The sequence below is a fragment of the Sinohyriopsis cumingii genome, chromosome 12, assembly GCF_028554795.1.
Source record: "Sinohyriopsis cumingii isolate HCF-2022 chromosome 12, ASM2855479v2, whole genome shotgun sequence".
In the NCBI taxonomy this organism is placed as follows: domain Eukaryota; kingdom Metazoa; phylum Mollusca; class Bivalvia; order Unionida; family Unionidae; genus Sinohyriopsis; species Sinohyriopsis cumingii.
The window spans coordinates 80329473-80346630 of NC_142972.1; the positions used below are offsets into that span (position 1 = coordinate 80329473).

General features: G+C 34.9%; 1 protein-coding gene across 1 annotated transcript in view; it reads right to left on the reverse strand.

Moving 5' to 3' along the window:
- LOC149786819 (uncharacterized) overlaps positions 1-15317 on the reverse strand; it is a 184647-nt gene extending 169330 nt beyond the window's left edge. Inside the window, exon 1 of the mRNA XM_089977328.1 lies at positions 15232-15317. The gene's annotated coding sequence lies outside the window, so the exon portion shown is untranslated. The remainder of the gene's footprint in view (positions 1-15231) is intronic.
- Between the last annotated feature and the right edge of the window lie 1841 nt (positions 15318-17158).

A 17158-nucleotide genomic window follows, 5' to 3' on the forward strand; every position in this document is an offset into this window, starting at 1 on the left:
TATTGTATGATTCAGGATGAATAGGTATTTGTGACTTGACAGGTAATCATATTTTGTTTTATAGGCACTGTTCATGAAGTCATGAATCATTGAGAAACTTTGTTCATCATAGTTCATGAATATGTTCATGCACTTGTTCATGAATGATGATGATCCAATTTGTGGACTGTTTTCAATTCATGCACATTCTAGAATAATTCATGAACCTTTTGATGAACTTTCATGAATGGTTCTTGAACCAAGTTCATGAACAGTTCATTCATTATTCATGATCATTTCATAGGGGCGTGACACTTGCAACTAGGGGAACACATAAAGCTTCTGCAGCCTTGGGTAAGCTTGCAGTGAATGAATAAACTTGAACAATGGAACTAAACTTAATGTTTTGGCGGAACAGATTTGTTTTCCACTGCATTGCAACTATAAGATTGCATTATTTAATCATTAAATATGCAGATTACTTCATTGGAATGAAGTAAAACTTTGCAATATATTATGATAATTTGGTCCACCAGGAGCAGTTGAGTCTAAAATGCATTTTTGGACAGGGGCCTTCGGACTCCCAGACCCCGCCCCCCTTTCACATTTTCAGGGTTTTTTTGTAAGGGGAGAAAACACAATCATGTCTGATTTTTGAAAGCCCAGATGCTTGTAGCAAGAAATCTCTGCAAGCTTGCAACAAGCTAGTAACAAGCTTGCGCAAGCTAGTAACAAGCTTGCACAAGCTTGTGTTTACTTACTGTACTAGGTAAATAAATAACAAGCTTGCGCATGCTTGTGCAAGCTTAAGTTTTCGCAAGCTTGTGCATGCTTATGACACTTTTGTTAAATAAGCTTGCTGCAATGTTCCAAATACAAGCTTGCCACAAGCTTTATAAATAAGCTTGCTGCAATGTTCCAAATACAAGCTTGCCGCAATGTTCCAAATACAAGCTTGCCGCAAGCATTATAAATAAGCTTGTGGCAAGCTTGCTTCAAGCTTTAAAACAAGCTTGCAATTTTGGTTTGGGAGGCCACCGGAGTGGTTCAGGTTAGGCATATGATCTCATCTTCAGCAAGCTGTGGTAACAATGTATACCGATAGTCAACTAGAAAACTTCCAAGTTATCAAATTCAGACCTTGTCCTGCAGATAAGCTGACCTCCCTTCTTGGCTTTTATTAGTTCCTAAATTATTTGGCTTATATGTGGGTATATATACAAAAAGCTCTCCAAATTTTAGGAAATGCCAACCAGGAACCTGTTCATACTAACGATCGGTTACCCATGTATCCAATCAAATGGAAATTGTATTAAATGTGAACCTGAACTGCTTTGTTGTAGGTTCGTACATGCCAACCCCAAAATAGGTAAAAGTGTAATTATTGCCAGACCTGCAAACCATAAAAAGACAGTCTCATTCAGGCAGTTGATTTTCATTTGCATGTTTGACCAGTTTTCCATAAGATGTAACAAAATATAATTTACAACTATTGCAAAGTTGTAAAACATATATTTAAAATGGTGGTATTCTAAACTGATACATGGATGGCAAACACTACATTCAGCTGAAATATTTGTAACATACACATAGACCTTATTTACCTACAGAACAGCTGCACAAGCTTCAGTTCTAAATCCTATGGAGTTCAATGGCTTGTTGATATATCTCAATTTCATGTAATTCTTGAAATTTTTATTTGATTTCATATGACAACAATCATATCTCCTGCCACAAAACATATTCAAATCAACATGTTCAATACACATAATTGTTTCCCTCCCTGCTTTTATTTACAAGATCTTTAATATTCCTTTTGATTCATCTGTGCTGATTATTAACACTTTTAAGAAGCTTATTTTCCCTGTTGTCTTCAACATCAATATGCTGATTGTCATTTCTTGAAACTTTTATATTCAAGTTTCACTGGACATTTTTCTTGAAAAAAATGTGTGCATTTAAAAGCGTCTGGGATACCCTGGTGAAAATAGTCTAGTTGCCTGACCAATTCCACTAAATTTAATATAAAACCCAGATCAAAATGAAAACCGGACAAGCTAATTTTCCGGAGTTAACCATAATAATCATATTTCTCTAGATTTTGCTTTAATTCCATAAGTCTATTTTTAAGGATCATTTTTGTAAGACTTACGGCAAAATCATAAGGGTTGGCAGGTCTGTATTACTAACGTAAGTGGCAAAAAAGCGTTACCTGTACATAAAATGAACAATCTATATATTGCATGCCATAATTACAGAAAACTGTAAGAAAAATGTGCATTTATTGTTGATACTTTATCTGCAGTTAAAATTCTTGTCACGTATCGGTAAATCCATGCATATAAGAGTATAGACACAAACCAAACTGATAAATTATTTATGCATAACACTCAATTTAACTAGTCTATATCAGTACATGTCTAACTTTGGATGAATCATGGTCGTGAAGTCCATAAATCATGATTGCTGTATTACATTACTGTCAAATTCTTCTTTCAAAATATGTACTAATGTCTTTTGCCTTGTCACACTGCCTGCCCACAATTATGTAAGTCAAGAACAAAGGAATTGGTTAGAAGCCATGTATATATGTTAGACCCCGTGGCTATAGTGGTCCTGTTCATAATTGTTACAAGAGCCAGCTTTGTTGGGAGTCAAAAATCACATGTGGATGTTGAAAGCTTTGTTCAAGAACAAAGGACCATTACTGGCATTGTAAATCTCACCACGCTAACAGACAGCCAGAGCATTGTCTGCTAAGTTAAATAGAACAGGGTAGAATCGATATCCAATCGGAATTGAGAGAGGGTGTGGTCACCATTTCAACCCGAATTTAACTGAGTAATTTATACTAGAAACTTCAGTAATTGTGATTCATTGTGCTGGGAAGTTAAAGCAATAACTCCAGGAAAGCCACTCGTAAATTGGCGGGAAAACTTTGCTCAGTTGTTGCAGAATATTACGGCATTGTAATTGTAATTATCTGCAGTATGTATGCTTCACTACTAGAATCATCAGTACGTAGAATTACTTTTGTAGTGTTTAATTTACATGCGTATTTGAGAAATGAGCTATGATTATGTAAAGAATTATGTAGATTGCTAGCTCGTGGTTAGAAGTAATACTGTAATTCGCTGTTTGGTTACTTCATAGTGCATTTATTCATGTGATAGTCTAGATTTTGCAACTTTTGAAATGAACTGTAACTTTGGAAAATGGTTGCAGTGTGTAAAATTAGTTAATATGGATATTAGAATACTTGCGTACACTTGTGGGAGTGTAATGTACTGAAATAAGTCTGATTTCTGTGCTATTTTTCAGTATAATGAGATGAATATATATACTGATGTGATGCAATTTATTGATGTCTGTACGATAAGTAGATACCGTGCTTTTATTACGACGTTGTTTACCATATAAGAGCATATGGGTATTTCGATGTGCATGAATGCGTGACAGAAAAATGTAATAGTCGTTATCTGATAATTGATTGTTGGTTTAGTGTGAGATGAGATGGCTCAGGCAATATGTTAATGTCCTTGTGTTTTCACAGGAAGGTTTTAGGGGACAGACTTTTGGTGTGGTTAAGCAGCCAGTCTCTACGAGAGAGACGGAATAGAAACTAGTAGTAGAGAAGTCAATTGTGAATCGAAGGCTAGTCGGAGAGTAAAGTCCAGGAGGAGTTAGGAGGGAAGTTGGAAGGAGAGAAGAAATTGATGGGATAGGAGAGATATAGATGAGTAGAAAACAAGGACAGGTGAAAAAACGATCTCACACTATAAAACAAAGGATGCAATAGTCTGTCAATTGGTCGAGAGGAAGAAGAATCATTGGGAAATTATAATCATTTGAATATTGAATTGTATTAAATTGTTATTCTCTTGAATTTCACCTTTTGTGTTCTCAATAATTTAACTATTGGCATTGCTGACTGGGGGCTCAGAGCCTTACCTCTCTCTATCACTAATTTCACTCCCTACAAAATCAAGCCCAGGGTGGGACTTCTATGGTAATTTAAATGATACATTGGGAGCACCCTTACCCATCCCTACCAAACGCCACATGCCCAAAGAAGATGTTTTCAAGTTTCACAAAATCCCTCTCCTCTAACACTTTTAGTCATATAACATCAATGAGTCACAGCTATAAAGCCCATTTCTCTTAATATCTGGCACCATTTTTTTTTTAAATTTAGACTTGTCCAATACGTATGTGTGAAGTAAAAAATAATGAATCTGTGATATATGGTTTCACATTTATAAAAAACATGTTTTCTTGGAACTGTTTCACGTACAGTTACTATAAATACAAAGCAGGGAAATTAGACGATGGTCTAACGTGGGATAAATGGGCAGCAGTCAATAGTCACATGATATGAGCCTCGAACTGCAACTGTTATTACGTGTCTTTGTTGCTCCAGATGTCTTTGATCTGAACTTGGAATCATGTCATTGTTTTTTAACATTTTTAACAGGTACCCAGTTGCCCCATTTATTACCCAGGTTATTATCAACTGGCGAGTACCAGAATATGCACTGACAGCTTTATATATATACACACACACACACACATACAGTATGTATTTGTCCAAGGATCCATATTTTGGAATACAGTACCTTCACTGTTTTGTCCCATTTTAGTATCAACCTTGCAACATTTCATTAACGGTTCATTTGTAAAAAGGATAAGCAATGTATGGAAAAGTCTACTGTGTTGACTTCTCTGTAGGCACTTAAGGCAGGAACGAGTAACTGTTGCAACTCACTTGTTTCTGGGACAAATGCTTCAAGAACCCTGATGATACAATGCAGGTCTGTTGTTGTTGCAGGGTTTAATGCCATTTTTCAGCATAAGATAGGCTATACATGGCGGCCAGTATAATTGGTGGAGGAAGAACCCTGGAAAACCCAGAGAAGAACCACCGACCCACAAGAAACTACTGGCAGGCTTTCTCACATACCAACATTAGCCGAGGCTGAGACTTGAACTCACACAACAGAGGTGAGATGGCAATGATCCGCAACGGTGAGCACTTTAGACCACTCGGGGCCTCACAATGCGGGTCTACATTCAATTTATCAGAACAATGTGATGAATACTTCTGCAACTTGCACATCAAACACAGTTGGCACTCGACTGAGTTCTCACTAAAGTGCTCACTTGCTTCGCGTTGATGTTTGATAAAGAATCTTAATATCGGAATTCAAGGCAATTCACATTTATGGTGATTACATTAAAATCGTAAAAATACTGAAATTCATGTTTTGCTGGATAAGACTTATTCAACAGGTATTTATTTCTTAACGAACCATTATAGGCAAAACCAACACTTTTATTAAACAATGTATCATAATATGATGCACTGTGCAGTATGTCGGGAATTTTTTTAATACAAAATTCAACAAAATATGTGACTCCTTTGTAAAAGTTAACAATTTTATTAAGTTGGTTTCAAATTTCAAAGCACTAACTGTTGCTTTTGACACTTAAGAGAGTGATATACCAAAGATACATATACAATTGTAATTGCAATTGTATTCATGTTCTGCAAACAGGTCCATATGGTGGTGGTGAGATTTTATATCAAAGAAACAAACTGAGTCCACAACAGCCATGATGTCAGAAGTAGGTACACAAGTTATCTGTGAACACTTAAACAAGGCAGTGATATAGACAGGTGACAAAGAGAATCAAGTAACACACCGACCGATGTACAGAACTGATCAGAATTTATCCACAAAAATTCAAATACAACAATAAAAATAACCCCAATAATAACAATAATACTGGTTGGAGCTGTTCATAAACTTAAATACTGTTAGCTCAACAGAAAAGGCCTTATCAGATTTAAAATTCTGTGCCACAACTTTGAAGCAAAATAAAGAATAAAAACTGTATTGCTCAACATTCTTTGCATAATTAGCTTTGTAGCATGGAGATAAAACAAGAATTCTGCACAAGGTTTCCCTTCTGGACTTGAAACTGAAGAGTCATTGACTGCTGGGCTTAAATTTTGACAAGTAAAATTCAAATGATTATGAGTCAAAATCTTAAAAACAAGGGCATGAGAACGACATGGAGAAAGAAAACACCTTTAAAACTCATTTACATGTATTGCCAAACACAAAGCATCATAAGCCTTTATAACATAGACAATACAATTATTACTTAAAATTCTGAGGAGGACAAAAGGAAATTTGAATATTATAACAAATTACACTGAAACACAGTATTATAAACCTCCACAGAAAAATATCTTGCATTACTGGTAATCTGATTAGTATAAATTTTGCTTGATACATCTAGTCTGTAAGTCACTATTGAAAAAGCAATACATTAAGACACTAAGACCACTCATCGATTTTCAACAAGGCATCCTTAAATTTTCATTAGCATTTTGAAAAAGTGTTTCTATTTCTTACAACTATGTTTATTTCCACACTGAGTCGCTATCATGCCATTGATTCCTAAAGAAATAAATCAAATACATGTAATTCCTGAGAAGTGGATTTCTGTCAGCCATTTTTAATTTCTAGCTATCACATCAGATTCGCTGTCATACTTTACAAAGGTGTTCTTCTCATAATGAAGGATCAAAGTTGATACTGATGTTAACTACTGGTCAGTCCCACACCAATTACAACATTTCATGTGAACAATGCAAATTGATTTGTGGGTCACACATGTGCACAAGTATCATCATTAAAATAGCATGAATATCAAATGTTAACACCATGTGTTTAACAAAGTTGCAAAATTTCCAAGAGTCAAAGCAACTGCAGTGCGCACATCATTTTGGGTACAAGATGAAATTCATATATCAAAAGGGAAATCCTGTGTGCAGAATACTTCTCACCTGCTTTTCCAAGCCATAACCAAAAATATACAACAAAGTCACTACAGCATAAAAAGTAGACAACTGTAACCTCCTTTTGCATGTGCTGAGCAGTACCATACACAAGTTTTATGACTTAGTATGCAAGAGTGTTAAGAAAAACACAGCTACTAGAGGTGCATGGTATTAACAATATACCAGCTACCACAGTATTTTTTCCAGTGGTATGTACCATGGTGCTTTTTCATGTACTGCTATTTCAGAAGTTTCTGTCGGTGTGGAAAGTACAGAAATTCATGAGTAATCTTTTCCTCGAATTTAATGATATTAAAAGCATGCCTTCATTTTTCATGGCAAAATAATTCCAAATATAATTATTTTTAAAACTGTTACATTATCACAAATTAAATTTGAATATTACAAATATAATTATATTTATGAACTTTTAATAAAATGCTTAACATATGTCAAATATACAACATGGACACTGAATGGAATCTTGTGAAAGACAGTTTGGCCAAATCCAACTTTTGGACCCAAAAAAATAGATTTTAAAACAAGAAACAAAATATTACAATTTTTTAAAGTTTTTTTATGAGCAGATTGTATTGTGTTAATGACAAATATTCCTTTGTAAGACAGAGAACTATCCAAAGATTTTCAAAAGAGTAGGCATTTCTGTTTTGAATTTTACATAATTATTCTAATCCAATAAGTATTTTTGCATTTGTTGAGTCAATATGTTTTATCTTTACTTGCCCTACATAATATGTCATTATTTTCCTATAACTCAAGTTAATTTTAAAGCTATTTGAGAGCAAGAAATTCAACAACAAAAATATCCCATGCCCCTAAATTGTTGGTACCTAACATAATGATATACCATGGTGTGCACCACAGTACTGAATGTTCAGAAATACTGAGGTATACTGTGGTACAAACTTTCCTGTGGTACCCAACTCGAAAACGACTATGCCAACACCCTTTATTTTGCTTCCTTGCTGTAATAAAAATGAAGTGAGAAGGACATATATTACTTCTTCACTGTGAAGGGAGTATGAAAGTACAATCACATTAAATATTATTAACATTATTTGTTCACAATACCATCAAATCTCAAAAACCAGATAATTCAACAATTCCAATTTTAATTTTTATTCGAAGATGCTAGATTCAACTAAGAAAGGTTCATGACAAAAAAAGAAAATGAGGAATGAGGGCAGTAAATATTGGACGAAAAATTCCACAAATAGACCTCTCTAAAAATCCGTAATCTTTAAACTGCAGTACTGTACTATAATTAGATCATTTTATCCTTAAGTACATCAGTTCTGGCAAAGATGACCTGAAATGTGTGCCTTACTGACATGATCACATGGCACAGATGGCATTTCTCATTGAGACAAACTATGCCTGCTGATAAGAAAATACCCCTCCCCTCCTCTTTTATAAGATTCCAAAGTACTAGTTTGCTCACTACCTTGACACCTGTATTCTAAGGAGTGAACAGATGACAAAATCTCTCACAGTGGCATGCCCAATCTTATGTGTGGTTTTTAGTAACCATAACAATGATAAAGCAACAACTGACATAGACCTTTGCAATAAATATAAAATTAATTAATCCAGAAAATCCAAATAACACATGCAAAGACCTTTTTCAGCCTAGTTATTACATATTTTAACTCCATAGACAAACAATTAAAAGCAACAGTCTTCAGAAAACAGTAAATGCTGTATGTGATAGTCTGTTGAACTACAGTATGTGTATTCATCATTGTTAATCCTTTAACGATGGAATAGTTAACCATAATATGGATTTTGACGACAGAATGGCAGTTTGTGAGAAATACACAAATTTAGTTAACCAGTAACCAGACAGAATGTTTTGCTTCATTTTTACTTTTATACATTTCAGTCCACATGTACCCAACTAACAATTATGGTTACAAAGGATTCAACAATAGTCAGTACTGTTCATATGTTACTTCACAGCATATATGTTCTGGCCCCCCAAAATGAAACCAAGGCCACTGGTCACTCACACCAGTGCATTTATATAATAAAATTGGTCCATGCATAATGATATTTGTCATAAATAATAAGGGGTCGCTCACTACAGTACAGAGGTCACTCAAATCTGATTTTATTGTAGAATGTTTCAACACAAGTGTATGTGATAAATAACTTGAAATGAATAGAGATAAAATTTACAGTTGTTTATCTTCATTGCTGGCATGGTGGCAGCCATTGTGTGCTATTACAATGACACCATATTACATGTATCAGATGAGATATTACAATATTATATTGAAAAATGCATGTCCACTGTTAAACAACTTTGCAAAGACTCGTTTAATAACTAGATAATACTAATCAAAGAAAGCATTTCATTGCCAAGCTCCAAAAAATCTGATCTTGAAGTCAAGCACTTATAAGATCATATTGAGCTTATGAATCTTACAGGTTTTGTTAAGAGTATGGGAAATAAATTGTGGGCACACACTCACTTTAAGGGGAGGGGTGACTACTTACATTTAGAGGGATCTATGCAAAACACTGAACAATGCTCATGGAAGCCATAAAAGTGACCCTCATTAAAAGTGAGGTCACCTAACATTGAATTGTTCTCCAACAAGACTTTGTGAAAATAGTTTCAACCGATGCAAGGATAAATTAAGTTTTAAAAAAAATGTGATCCCAAACCATGTTAGTGTTCAAATGGAGTGTGTGATTTGGATTTTTTTTATGTAGCTTTAACAATTTTTCAGTCATATCGCTATGATGTCATCAGTGTGGCAGTTTATAGTCACATCTAGCACTGGGGCATCATGATTCAGACATGTAGCATCATGTCCCACCCAGTCAAATTATCCACACACCAGGCCGACCAGTCCTAACACTAACCTCTTAATCCTGAGTGTCTTGCAAAGCAGCTGTTAGTATCATATTTATAAGTCTTTGGTATGACTCAGCTGGGGTTTGAACCTGCAACCTCCCACATCCAAGATGGACACTCTAACCACTAGGCAGTTAGATTACAGTACTGTAATTTCAAGTTAGTGAAAATGCTAAATCTTTTAACTTAAATCAAGTCTTTTTTTCTTCTTTCTGAAACTTAATTATAAAATGGCACTTGAAAAGGTTTCTAAACTTGTTTGAAACAACCCCTGTACCATGTACTTGAGAGTAAATGCCCACACCTACAGACCATACCGTTTGTCCAAATTTCTTTACTGCTGATAAAACAAACTTAACTATTCATAGAAAACACAGTGAAACATTAACGTCGATATATCAATGACTAAACTCTTCTTTCCAACCAAATCAGCACAGCCAACATGTGAGTGAATCTATTTTCAGAAAGAGGGGTTCTCTGAATGTAACCACTCACTTTATAGCTCCATTGATAAGATTACAAATGTAAGATCTAATTATTGTCTACATACTTTGTTATGCACTGGTTAAATAGTAATGGCCTCGCTTTTTCTTTTGTATTTTTACAAAAATGATAAGTCACTAAACAACTTTGACCCTAAAGAGCTTCTCAAACTCCACAACAGAGCACTGTCCCATACGTTTCTGACCGACATAACTGCATTTCCAAGCTAAATCTTCAATAACATAATATTTAGACTTTTCTTTCCATGAACTGTTTTTTTCTTCTCCTTTCTAAGAACTGTATTTTATTCTTAATATATGTTACCAATGGTTTATAAAAACAGACACTCTAATAAAGTGGTACTTCCCAGATAAAAAATAAATCTGCCATTATTTCCTCACGACAGATCCACTTGTGGTTTCAAACTGAATTTATGCAGAAAATAATGTATTCTGGGCATTTAATATATTCAGATGACCAATTCTATCTTTAAAACTACTGTTCAAGTTTTGAAAAATAAGTTTGTATGTTTTTATTATGAAATAACAACTTGCTGAAATCCTTCACTGATAGTTGCTAGTTTCCTCACAAAAAAATTATTGGTCAATCAGCTATCAAAACACATGCCTGTGAATGTGCAAGAGTTTGTTTGCCAGTGCAATTGATATCCACACCAGCTATCTGATGGGATGATGCCGACATTTCGTACTGAGCTACAACACAACATGGGGAGTAACTTGGCTAAGGCGAGGGAGCATCTCAAAACCTATGGTCAGTCAATGTATCTTTAAAACGATCACAGGGTGAAGTCATTTTCATTTTCCTAACAGAAGAAGTTGAAGTTTACATTTTTTAGGCAACTTAAACGCCCAATTTGCCTGACAACGTGAGTCCTGATACCCTATATTGCTATCTATTCAGTCAGCTTACTGTAGAGTACATGTGAGTGGGGTGAAAAAGCTACCACTTCTGGTTCTGTAATTTGAACAGACTAGTAGTCAAAATAAATGTCCACTCTAAAAGTGCTTATCACACCCATCATCAATAAAATCATCAAATTCAGTTCATGATCTAATATCCAACTTTTAGTAAATCCCAGCCTCAAGATCATAATGAAACTAAATTTAGTGTAGATTTAATTAGGCAATTCTTCTCCAAAATGCTAAAACAAACGAAAACACTAATGATTTCACACAATGGATGCTTCAATGTGGCAATATTTAGAAATTTTAAACATCAATACATACAGTGTATTTCATGACTTATTTTTTTAAAATACAGAGTTACATCAAAATGATTGACTACCACTTCAGCCATGCTTCCAGGATGCTTATAATGCAAAACGTAAAAATCTGAAGAGGAACAAAACACCACTTCCTGTTATATCAAAGCCAATTCAATATGGTAATATCCCATTGGAAAAAATATATCATCAACTCTACATAAAAAGAATGTTGTTTATTTTGTGTTATAAACCTAAGTACACTAACAATTTTACACCACAGCAGAAGCAGATGCAAAACCACCACCAATACTAACATATTACTATTAAAACTACAATATATCACTGAATGGTATCATAATAAAACTATACAAACTAATACTGATGATCCGTCATTTCTTCCTGTTCTACCTGGAGGGAAAATAATTACTTTTCCCCTTTCTGGCAGCCTTCGACAGTCTCTTGGAGTATGGACTTGTCTTCCAATAAATACTGTTACACAACTTCAGATCTTGAGATTTTTAACACCTCACCACAACCAGTATTTAAATATCTTCAATCTGCGTATTTTTTTTTAAATACAGAGACACATGCCAACTGCAACTATATAGTTATAATAATCTATGAATGGAGTATCACACTGGCCAATTAAACAGCCAAATGCAAGTAAGTTACTGCTTTCAGGATTATCTCAAATGAGAGCTCATCGCGGAACTACCTACCTCGGGTTTAAAAAAAATTTACACTTCTGAAATTTTGGGTCAAGGCAGGCAGAGACAATTGTGCTTAAGATAGCCATACTCTCACTATTGAGCTCTGACAACATTAAATGTGTTAAGTCTGCAGCATCTTAGTTTTCCAACTCCATGCTCAAAAACATCAACTTCACTATGAAACAATTTATGTATACTTTCATTAAGGCCAGGTGAAGTCATTTTGTAATCACACCTTCTTGACAAAATGAAAATCATTTAATTTGTGTACATGGCATTAACAACTACCACAATGTCCAATTTTGGCTAATTATATTTTGTGAAAAGTTTATTTCAGTTTTAGGCTTGAGAGATAGAAGAACACTATCCAATGAATTATATAAATAAGTTTTAAATCATGGTAATTGTTTTTGCAAAGAAGTCATGCCACAGATGAACCATTCTGGTGGGGGAAAAAAAAAGATAAATTAATTATTAGTAGGTAGGACTGAGCAAATCCCAGGGCCTGATCTGGATCATTCATTTTCAAAGCTGGGCATGTGAAAGTCACTAATCCAATATACGTGCTTTTTTTCATGTTAAAAAATTTCTGGAAAGTATTTGTTTTCAAGCCATAATCACTTTATCTACCGGTACCTTGATATGGCCATTCATGCCCTCTGGGAGTATTGAAAGCTTGGCTTAACCCAACTCTATGTATTTATTTACATTCTGTATCACACCTACCAGTGATCATTGACAGCTGTCACATGAGTGCACATTCTATTATAGCTTGACTGCATATTGGGCTAAGCAATCAAATTACTGGACAATCAAAGCATGTGAAACAAAAGAAAGCAATATGATTAATTAGCAGTGTTTTAAATGGCTCCACTGTTTTGTGTATACTCAAACCAGAACCTAACCAACAATGTACCCTTTGATGTTACCAGTGACACTTTACAGACATTAGTGATCTTATTAAATGGCAGTGATAATTCTTTAAGTATTAATAACTACCAAATCCAATATTGTGTTTGAAGCAAAACAATTAGTGACTTGCAATAAGTAGTTATCTCTATTATGGTCATTTTTTAAATAGTTTAGTAAATCATTTTCACAAGGATGTTAATAATGAAGATTTACAGAAGGAAAATTCATGTGACAGTGGAGGGGAAAATTTGTGTGTGAGGTAACTACTCCACAGATGTGTGTCTGAGTGTGATTTAGAATTTTAACATAGCTTTAACAACTTTTCAGGCATATCGATATGATGTCTGCAGTGTGACATTTTATACTTTGTCTATCACTGGGGCATCATGCTGCAGACATACAGCATGATGTCCCACCCAGTCACATTATCCTGACACCAGGCCAACTAGTCCAAACACTAACCTCTTAATGCTGAGCACCTAACGAGGCAGCTGTTAGTACCATTTTTGTAAGTCTCTGGTATGACTCGGCTGTGGTTCTCCATAGATATATAAGCCAGACTGTGTGGCAGCAGAAAATGTCAACTATGACACTGCCAAAAGACAAAGAAATTTTTAGGCATATCAGATGGAGTTAAACGTGGCTTGAATTTATTAACTCATAAGAAAAATTGTTTTGCAGTTAATAACAAATATTTATTTTATAAAACAACCAAGTCTAATGACAGTTCCAGACCTCAAAAAGAGCAGCACATTATATGCATAACGTAGTTGAGTTGATGACACTCCTATAGGAAAAGCCCTTTCAAAACTAAATAGGACTAAATGAAATAAATGAAAGCCTTCTTTAACACAGTTTATCACATTATGGAGACAAACAGCACTAAATTTTGTGCTGATGATAAGATATATTGGGCAAGGGAATTCATCCAATCAATTGATCAATACATGAAAGTACAAGTTAGGGATAATCTGAATTCCAGTAAATTCATTTGCATTCTAGTGTGGGTTCGAGTCTCTGCTCTACCAGTATGGGTATGTGAGAAACACTGCCAGTAACTTCCCATGAATTGGTGGTTATTCCTGCACTACTACTGGCCACCATGTATAGCCTTTCACATGCTTAAAAATGGCATTAAACCCACAAAACTAAACTAATCTTTTCCATTCTTGCTGATTCAAGTACAAATATTGCTATAATAGAGCAAGAAAGAGTGCATATTAGATATATGAATAACAGAAAAGTGAAAACTTCGGATATAACAAAATGTGTAGTATATTTCTTATGGTTTAAGTGCATACATCTCATCAAATCTTAAGAAGTGATTTCTATCTCGGACAAGTAGATTAAATATGTGCTTAACCCTACTGGAATTAATTATGCTAAAATATTTTATAGTTTTAAAGAACTTTTAATCTACCTTAAATTTGTTATAATTTAGCTTTAATCAATGTGACCATAATTTAATTTATAAGTTACTATCATAGTAGTAACAGTTTCTTTGCATTTCTGCCACAAATAATGCAGACTAATAACAAGGCATGATTTGGTAATATTTAATAATGACTACTGCTACTGCCAGATATAATTAATCACCACATATTTTATCATAATTTTACTGCTAATTTTTCTGTATAAAATAAGAAAGTACAATGACGTAGAGGTCGAGTACATAATGGAACAGACTGTACAATGTAGAATGTCTGAAAACGTAGACAGGTTTTGCTGAATAACCTACGCAATACATCAACAGTATTTATATGCAATGAAAATTTAAACCACAATAAAAACAACAACATTTAGGCGTTAGAACCTAAAGAAAATAGTGAAAGTGTCATGGCTACGCGAGGAAACCAACTCATACTGGATCGCGACATTCTGGTTTGTTTACATTTTATGCAGCGTACCGAGAGATAACCAAGACTTTCTAACAACTAAGAGAAAGCACATAACTGATTTCTTTCTTTCGTAAACCAACAACTGAGAATGTAATGTTTTGAGATTTCACTTACTCACATAAGGATATTTAGTGTTGTAAATGAGCCCGTGCTGTACACAAGACTAAGGGCGATTCTCGAGGTAGCTCACGGGCGGTCACCGTCTCATCTATCGAATGCAAATACGAATTGATTTTTTGCCCCTATACTATTTATAATACTTCAATTATATACAAAAGTGAAGAACTTACACAATAACATACTTCAGAGCGAATGCAGTGTTTCAATAATCGCTGTTATTTGGTGCATGGAAGACGATCTCTAATTTTCTAACACCTTATGCGGAAAAACTATGAACAGCGCCATCTAGCTATAATGTGGTCCACTTCCGGTAATCTAAACAAGAATGGTTTTATGTAAAATCTTATTATTTTTGTGGATGTCTGCTAGACTTTATTCGCTATCAACATATATGTCTCATTTTTTTATTACATATCAGTGCATACGAATTTAAATTTAGATCTATTTTATTTTATGAATCAACAAGAAAATAAGTTAAACCGTATACTTCCAATTACAGAAAGAAAGAAAAAATGTACTAAAAAGGCGAATGCTTCCGCTTAATTTGAGTATCGTCAAGCGTTTAACAAATAGAAGGACTGCGTTAAAGATTTCAACATTTTTAGAGCAATAAAAGATTATTATTTAATCAAACATTAGCTTTTTAGTTTCATAACGGTATGCCATCTTCCTCTTGACTTGTAAATAACTACAAACTATATCTTGCATTTTATAAAAATATATTCAAAATCGTTGATGTTTTTACGCAAAAAAAATAGTTTGGCACAAGGCAAGACATCTTTGAACATTTTCTTCCTAAGCAAAATGTAGGTATGTAAGAGGAAATAAAGTAAAATTCAACAGTCGTCGGGATTAGATCGCAGCCTGGTTCCTATGAGTGTCACACATACCACTATACTAAATTAAACTGACCTGTTAAACTAGTTAGTACCTGGAAAGACCCACCCAATCCCGCTTCCTGGGGCCTCACACTGGTATTCACTCAATGAATATCACCAAGATTCACTTACTAGAGCAGTCAACACGCATCCAAAATTGCGCTATCATATATCGAGAGACGTAGGAGCCTCCAAAAGTAGTAAAGTGGAAGACATGTTTAGCTCCTGTTACGATCGGAACTCAACTCTTCTAAATGACAGCCATGCACCCATATCAAGTTAGCATTGTGATCCTGGCCGTGTTACAAGGGACCTCAGCGAGATCATAGGCAGCATTTGTGCTTAGTTCAATCCTGTTTCGACGCTTTCAGGAAAAATAAAAATTTCAGTGACACTGGAATGTGTGAAAGAATTTCGAAAGTTTAAAGGGTAGAAGTTACATGAGATTCTGAGAAGGGTGGGACAGAGTATAAGTTGTATGCGATGGGGGGGGGGGTTGAATGTCAAAGTAATCAGGAGACGTGCTGAGGTCAAGCTATGTGCGGTCACATAACTAAAAATCTTAGTTGGTCTGGATTCTTTAGCTCATGCTACGTCTGCCTGATTTAGACAACAAAGATATTTTGTTCGACCCTAAAAGGCGCTATGATTTCGTCAATTCCAGCTGCATATTGGAACAATACGCTGGCAGTCACAAAGAGTATAGGAAAATGAGGTATGGCAACACTTGTGTGATCTCCCTGGTGAGCCTATGAGTTTGTACTTGAGGTAGCATGATGAAATAAAGAGCGGGGAAGATGCTTACCATTTTTCAATAGCATCCTGTAATTGTTGCTGTTTCATTTCATCCACGGACACATACTTTGTGACAACTGATCCTGTATCAGGACCAATAAATTTGTCCGGATTGGTTTTGATGTTCACACGCACTTGTTTTAATTTCCCAGTTGAGTTATACGCCGTTTTAGCTTTTGTGTCGTCAAGTGCATAAACGTGCTCAGATGGCAATTAAAAACCTGACGAGATCGCGAGTGACACCAACGATTCCAGTCATCTTGCTATAAGCAATGTGTCGATTAAACTATCATATGCGATAAAAGTTTAAATGAAATCATCCACTGTATAAAGCTGGAAAAACAACTAATTCCCGAATTAGTTGGTTCTGCCGCTGTCATGTTTAACACTGTTTTACAGCGACGGCGCTGATAACAACAACTCT